This window comes from Lissotriton vulgaris, chromosome 5, assembly GCF_964263255.1.
Source record: "Lissotriton vulgaris chromosome 5, aLisVul1.2, whole genome shotgun sequence".
NCBI classification, from domain to species: domain Eukaryota; kingdom Metazoa; phylum Chordata; class Amphibia; order Caudata; family Salamandridae; genus Lissotriton; species Lissotriton vulgaris.
Genome location: NC_141693.1, coordinates 717,386,138 through 717,394,633, shown reverse-complemented (window position 1 = coordinate 717,394,633; position 8,496 = coordinate 717,386,138).

The following is an 8,496-nucleotide window of genomic DNA, read 5'->3' as shown; positions in this document are numbered from 1 at the left end:
GGTTTCTGGCATTCCAGCCGTCTTCAGCCCGGCTTGCTTGAGTCCAGTGGCAAAGTGAGCAAGGGACTCACGTCTGAGCATACCCTGCCACACTTATGGCGGCCAAAAGCGGTACAAAAGGGGGTGGTGATGGACGGAGCATCTGAATCAATCAAACACTCACACCCAGTCAAAAGATCTGGGTTGAATCCATCACCGTTCTTTAGCCCACTCTGCCACCCCAGTTCAGACATGGCTATATGCAAATCAGTCTGACCCTGTGCCTCATGGGAACAGTCCAGCCCGAACTGCCAAAGCCATGTCTTCCCTGGACCGGAAACAAGTTTCAGAGGACCGGTTTTTGGCATTCCAGCTGTCTTCAGCCCGGCTTGCTTGAATCCAGTGGCAAAGTGAGCAAGGGACTCACGTCTGGGCATACCCTGCCACACTTATGGCGGCCATTAGCGGTACAAAAGGGGGTGGTGATGGACAGAGCATCTGAATCAAACACTCACACCCATTCAAAAGATCTGGGTTTAATCCATCACCGTTCTTTAGCCCACTCTGCCACCCCAGTTCAGACATGGCTATGTGCAAATCAGTCTGACCCTGTGCCTCATGGGAACAGTCCAGCCTGAACTGCCAAGCCATGTCTTCCCTGGAACGGAAACAAGCTTCAGAGGACCGGTTTCTGGCATTCCAGCCGTCCTCAGCCCGGCTTGCTTGAATCCAGTGGCAAAGTGAGCAAGGGACTCACGTCTGAGCATACCCTGCCACACTTATGGCGGCCAAAAGCGGTACAAAAGGGGGTGGTGATGGACGGAGCATCTGAATCAATCAAACACTCACACCCAGTCAAAAGATCTGGGTTTAATCCATCACCGTTCTTTAGCCCACTCTGCCACCCCAGTTCAGACATGGCTATATGCAAATCAGTCTGACCCTGTGCCTCATGGGAACAGTCCAGCCCGAACTGCCAAGCATGTCTTCCCTGGACCGGAAACAAGCTTCTGAGGACCGGTTTCTGGCATTCCAGCCGTCTTCAGCCCAGCTTGCTTGAATCCAGTGGCAAAGTGAGCAAGGGACTCACGTCTGAGCATACCCTGCCACACTTATGGTGGCCAAAAGCGGTACGAAAGAGGGTGGTGATGGACGGAGCATCTGAATCAATCAAACACTCACACCCAGTCAAAAGATCTGGGTTTAATCCATCACCGTTCTTTAGCCCACTCTGCCACCCCAGTTCAGACATGGCTATATGCAAATCAGTCTGACCCTGTGCCTCATGGGAACAGTCCAGCCCGAACTGCCAAGCCATGTCTTCCCTGGACCGGAAACAAGCTTCCGAGGACCGGTTTCTGGCATTCCAGCCGTCTTTAGCCCGGCTTGCTTGAATCCAGTGACAAAGTGAGCAAGGGACTCACGTCTGAGCATACCCTGCCACACTTATGGCAGCCAAAGTGGTACAAAAGGGGGTGGTGATGGACGGAGCATCTGAATCAATCAAACACTCACACCCAGTCAAAAGATCTGTGTTTAATCCATCACCGTTCTTTAGCCTACTCTGCCACCCCTGTTCAGACATGGCTATATGCAAATCAGTCTGACCCTGTGCCTCATGGGAACAGTCCAGCCCGAACTGCCAAGCCATGTCTTCCCTGGACCGGAAACAAGCTTCTGAGGACCGGTTTCTGGCATTCCAGCCGTCTTCAGCCCGGCTTGCTTGAATCCAGTGGCAAAGTGAGCAAGGGACTCACGTCTGAGCATACCCTGCCACACTTACGGCGGCCAAAAGCGGTACAAAAGGGGGTGGTGATGGACGGAGCATCTGAATCAATCAAACGCTCACACCCAGTCAAAAGATCTGGGTTTAATCCATCACCGTTCTTTAGCCCACTCTGCAACCCCAGTTCAGACATGGCTATATGCAAATCAGTTTGACCCTGTGCCTCATGGGAACAGTCCAGCCCGAACTGCCAAGCATGTCTTCCCTGGACCAGAAACAAGCTTCCGAGGACTGGTTTCTGGCATTCCAGCCGTCTTCAGCCCGGCTTGCTTGAATCCAGTGGCAAAGTGAGCAAGGGACTCACGTCTGAGCATACCCTGCCACACTTATGGTGGCAAAAAGCGGTACAAAAGGGGGTGGTGATGGACGGAGCATCTGAATCAATCAAACACTCACACCCAGTCAAAAGTTCTGGGTTTAATCCATCACCCTTCTTTAGCCCACTCTGCCACCCCAGTTCAGACATGGCTATATGCACATCAGTCTGACCCTGTGCCTCATGGGAAAAGTCCAGCCTGAACTGCCAAGCCATGTCTTCCCTGGACCGGAAGAAAGCTTCCGAGGACCGGTTACTGGCATTCCAGCCGTCTTCAGCCCGGCTTGCTTGAATCCAGTGGCAAAGTGAGCAAGGGACTCACGTCTGAGCATACCCTGCCACACTTACGGCGGCCAAAAGCGGTACAAAAGGGGGTGGTGATGGACGGAGCATCTGAATCAATCAAACACTCACACCCAGTCAAAAGATCTGGGTTTAATCCATCACCGTTCTTTAGCCCACTCTGCCACCCCAGTTCAGACATGGCTATATGCAAATCATTCTGACCCTGTGCCTCATGGGAACAGTCCAGCCTGAACTGCCAAGCCATGTCTTCCCTGGACCGGAAACAAGCTTCAGAGGACCGGTTTCTGGCATTCCAGCCATCTTCAGCCCGGCTTGCTTGAATCCAGTGACAAAGTGAGCAAGGGACTCACGTCTGAGCATACCCTGCCACACTTATGGCGGCCAAAAGCGGTACAAAAGGGGGTGGTGATGGACGGAGCATCTGAATCAATCAAACACTCACACCCAGTCAAAAGATCTGGGTTTAATCCATCACCGTTCTTTAGCCCACTCTGCCACCCCAGTTCAGACATGGCTATATGCAAATCAGTCTGACCCTGTGCCTCATGGGAACAGTCCAGCCCGAACTGCCAAGCCATGTCTTCCCTGGACCGGAAACAAGCTTCCGAGGACCGGTTTCTGGCATTCCAGCCATCTTCAGCCCGGCTTGCTTGAATCCAGTGACAAAGTGAGCAAGGGACTCACGTCTGAGCATACCCTGCCACACTTATGGCGGCCAAAGCGGTACAAAAGGGGGTGGTGATGGACGGAGCATCTGAATCAATCAAACACTCACACCCAGTCAAAAGATCTGTGTTTGATCCATCACCGTTCTTTAGCCTACTCTGCCACCCCTGTTCAGACATGGCTATATGCAAATCAGTCTGACCCTGTGCCTCATGGGAACAGTCCAGCCCGAACTGCCAAGCCATGTCTACCCTGGACCGGAAACAAGCTTCCGAGGACCGGTTTCTGGCATTCCAGCCGTCTTCAGCCCGGTTTGCTTGAATCCAGTGACAAAGTGAGCAAGGGACTCACGTCTGAGCATACCCTGCCACACTTATGGCGGCCAAAGCGGTACAAAAGGGGGTGGTGATGGACGGAGCATCTGAATCAATCAAACACTAACACCCAGTCAAAAGATCTGTATTTAATCCATCACGTTCTTTAGCCTACTCTGCCACCCCTGTTCAGACATGGCTATATGCAAATCAGTCTGACCCTGTGCCTCATGGGAACAGTCCAGCCCGAACTGCCAAGCCATGTCTTCCCTGGACCGGAAACAAGCTTCTGAGGACCGGTTTCTGGCATTCCAGCCGTCTTCAGCCCGGCTTGCTTGAATCCAGTGGCAAAGTGAGCAAGGGACTCACGTCTGAGCATACCCTGCCACACTTATGGCCGCCAAAAGCGGTACAAAAGGGGGTGGTGATGGACGGAGCATCTGAATCAATCAAACACTCACACCCAGTCAAAAGATCTGGGTTTAATCCATCACCGTTCTTTAGCCCACTCTGCCACCCCAGTTCAGACATGGCTATATGCAAATCAGTCAGACCCTGTGCCTCATGGGAACAGTCCAGCCCGAACTGCCAAGCCATGTCTTCCCTGGACCGGAAACAAGCTTCCGAGGACCGGTTTCTGGCATTCCAGCCGTCTTCAGCCCGGCTTGCTTGAATCCAGTGGCAAAGTGAGCAAGGGACTCACGTCTGAGCATACCCTGCCACACTTATGGCGGCCAAAAGCGGTACAAAAGGGGGTGGTGATGGACGGAGCATCTGAATCAATCAAACACTCACACCCAAAAGATCTGGGTTTAATCCATCACCGTTCTTTAGCCCACTCTGCCACCCCAGTTCAGACATGGCTATATGCAAATCAGTCTGACCCTGTGCCTCATGGGAACAGTCCAGCCCGAACTGCCAAGCATGTCTTCCCTGGACCAGAAACAAGCTTCCGAGGACTGGTTTCTGGCATTCCAGCCGTCTTCAGCCCGGCTTGCTTGAATCCAGTGGCAAAGTGAGCAAGGGACTCACGCCTGAGCATACCCTGCCACACTTATGGCGGCAAAAAGCGGTACAAAAGGGGGTGGTGATGGACGGAGCATCTGAATCAATCAAACACTCACACCCAGTCAAAAGTTCTGGGTTTATATCCATCACCGTTCTTTAGCCCACTCTGCCACCCCAGTTCAGACATGGCTATATGCACATCAGTCTGACCCTGTGCCTCATGGGAAAAGTCCAGCCCGAACTGCCAAGCCATGTCTTCCCTGGACCGGAAGAAAGCTTCCGAGGACCGGTTTCTGGCATTCCAGCCGTCTTCAGCCCGGCTTGCTTGAATCCAGTGGCAAAGTGAGCAAGGGACTCACGTCTGAGCATACCCTGCCACACTTATGGTGGCCATAAGCAGTACAAAGGGGGTGGTGATGGACGGAGCATCTGAATCAATCAAACACTCACACCCAGTCAAAAGATCTGGGTTTAATCCATCACCGTTCTTTAGCCCACTCTGCCACCCCAGTTCAGACATGGCTATATGCAAATCAGTCTGACCCTGTGCCTCATGGGAACAGTCCAGCCCGAACTTCCAAGCCATGTCTTCCCTGGACCGGAAACAAGCTTCTGAGGACCGGTTTCTGGCATTCCAGCCGTCTTCAGCCCGGTTTGCTTGAATCCAGTGGCAAAGTGAGCAAGGGACTCACGTCTGAGCATACCCTGCCACACTTATGGCGGCCAAAAGTGGTACAAAAGGGGGTGGTGATGGACGGAGCATCTGAATCAATCAAACACTCACACCCAGTCAAAAGATCTGGGTTTAATCCATCACCGTTCTTTAGCCCACTCTGCCACCCCAGTTCAGACATGGCAATATGCAAATCAGTCTGACCCTGTGCCTCATGGGAACAGTCCAGCCCGAACTGCCAAGCCATGTCTTCCCTGGACCAGAAACAAGCTTCCGAGGACCAGTTTCTGGCATTCCAGCCGTCTTCAGCCCGGCTCACTTGAATCCAGTGGCAAAGTGAGCAAGGGACTTACGTCTGAGCATACCTTGCCACACTTATGGCGGCCAAAAGCGGTACAAAAGGGGGTGGTGATGGACAGAGCATCTGAATCAATCAAACACTCACACCCAGTCAAAAGATCTGGGTTTAATCCATCACCGTTCTTTAGCCCACGCTGCCACCCCAGTTCAGACATGGCTATATGCAAATCAGTCTGACCCTGTGCCTCATGGGAACAGTCTAGCCCGAACTGCCAAGCATGTTTTCCCTGGACCGGAAACAAGCTTCCGAGGACCGGTTTCTGGCATTCCAGCCGTCTTCAGCCCGGCTTGCTTGAATCCAGTGGCAAAGTGAGCAAGGGACTCACGTCTGAGCATACCCTGCCACACTTATGGCGGCCAAAAGCGGTACAAAAGAGGGTGGTGATGGACGGAGCATCTGAATCAATCAAACACTCACACCCAGTCAAAAGATCTGGGTTTAATCCATCACCGTTCTTTAGCCCACTCTGCCACCCCAGTTCAGACATGGCTATATGCAAATCAGTCCGACCCTGTGCCTCATGGGAACAGTCCAGCCCGAACTGCCAAGCCATGTCTTCCCTGGACCGGAAACAAGTTTCAGAGGACCGGTTTCTGGCATTCCAGCCGTCTTCAGCCCGGCTTGCTTGAATCCAGTGGCAAAGTGAGCAAGGGACTCACGTCTGAGCATACCCTGCCACACTTATGGCGGCCATAAGCGGTACAAAAGGGGGTGGTGATGGACGGAGCATCTGAATCAATCAAACACTCACACCCAGTCAAAAGATCTGGGTTTAATCCATCACCGTTCTTTAGCCCACTCTGCCACCCCAGTTCAGACATGGCTATATGCAAATTAGTCTGACCCTGTGCCTCATGGGAACAGTCCAGCCTGAACTGCCAAGCCATGTCTTCCCTGGACCGGAAACAAGCTTCAGAGGACCGGTTTCTGGCATTCCAGCCGTCTTCAGCCCGGCTTGCTTGAATCCAGGGGCAAAGTGAGCAAGGGACTCACGTCTGAGCATACCCTGCCACACTTATGGCGGCCAAAAGCGGTACAAAAGGGGGTGGTGATGGACGGAGCATCTGACTCAATCAAACACTCACACCCAGTCAAAAGATCTGGGTTTAATCCATCACCGTTCTTTAGCCCACTCTGCCACCCCAGTTCAGACATGGCTATATGCAAATCAGTCTGACCCTGTGCCTCATGGGAACAGTCCAGCCCGAACTGCCAAGCATGTCTTCCCTGGACCGGAAACAAGCTTCCGAGGACCAGTTTCTGGCATTCCAGCCGTCTTCAGCCCGGCTTGCTTGAATCCAGTGGCAAAGTGAGCAAGGGACTCACGTCTGAGCATACCCTGCCACACTTATGGCGGCAAAAAGCGGTACAAAAGGGGGTGGTGATGGACGGAGCATCTGAATCAATCAAACACTCACACCCAGTCAAAAGTTCTGGGTTTAATCCATCACCGTTCTTTAGCCCACTCTGCCACCCCAGTTCAGACATGGCTATATGCAAATCAGTCTGACCCTGTGCCTCATAGGAACAGTCCAGCCCGAACTGCCAAGCCATGTCTTCCCTGGACCGGAAACAAGCTTCTGAGGACCGGTTTCTGGTATTCCAGCCGTCTTCAGCCCGGCTTGCTTGAATCCAGTGACAAACTGAGCAAGGGACTCACGTCTGAGCATACCCTGCCACACTTATGGCGGCCAAAGCGGTACAAAAGGGGGTGGTGATGGACGGAGCATCTGAATCAATCAAACACTCACACCCAGTCAAAAGATCTGTGTTTAATCCATCACCGTTCTTTAGCCTACTCTGCCACCCCTGTTCAGACATGGCTATATGCAAATCAGTCTGACCCTGTGCCTCATGGGAACAGTCCAGCCCGAACTGCCAAGCCATGTCTTCCCTGGACCGGAAACAAGCTTCTGAGGACCGGTTTCTGGCATTCCAGCCGTCTTCAGCCCGGCTTGCTTGAATCCAGTGGCAAAGTGAGCAAGGGACTCACGTCTGAGCATACCCTGCCACACTTATGGCGGCCAAAAGCGGTACAAAAGGGGGTGGTGATCGACGGAGCATCTGAATCAATCAAACACTCACACCCAGTCAAAAGATCTGGGTTTAATCCATCACCGTTTTTTAGCCCACTCTGCCACCCCAGTTCAGACATTGCTATATGCAAATCAGTCTGACCCTGTGCCTCATGGGAACAGTCCAGCCCGATCTGCCAAGCCATGTCTTCCCTGGACCGGAAACAAGCTTCTGAGGACCGGTTTCTGGCATTCCAGCCGTCTTCAGCCCGGTTTGCTTGAATCCAGTGGCAAAGTGAGCAAGGGACTCACGTCTGAGCATACCCTGCCACACTTATGGCGGCCAAAAGTGGTACAAAAGGGGGTGGTGATGGACGGAGCATCTGAATCAATCAAACACTCACACCCAGTCAAAAGATCTGGGTTTAATCCATCACCGTTCTTTAGCCCACTCTGCCACCCCAGTTCAGACATGTCTATATGCAAATCAGTCTGACCCTGTGCCTCATGGGAAAAGTCCAGCCCGAACTGCCAAGCCATGTCTTCCCTGGACCGGAAACAAGCTTCCGAGGACCGGTTTCTGGCATTCCAGCCGTCTTCAGCCCGGCATGCTTGAATCCAGTGGCAAAGTGAGCAAGGGACTCACGTCTGAGCATACCCTGCCACACTTATGGCGGCCAAAAGCGGTACAAAAGGGGGTGGTGATGGACGGAGCATCTGAATCAATCAAACACTCACACCCAGTCAAAAGATCTGGGTTGAATCCATCACCGTTCTTTAGCCCACTCTGCCACCCCAGTTCAGACATGGCTATATGCAAATCAGTCTGACCCTGTGCCTCATGGGAACAGTCCAGCCCGAACTGCCAAAGCCATGTCTTCCCTGGACCGGAAACAAGTTTCAGAGGACCGGTTTTTGGCATTCCAGCTGTCTTCAGCCCGGCTTGCTTGAATCCAGTGGCAAAGTGAGCAAGGGACTCACGTCTGGGCATACCCTGCCACACTTATGGCGGCCATTAGCGGTACAAAAGGGGCTGGTGATGGACAGAGCATCTGAATCAATCAAACACTCA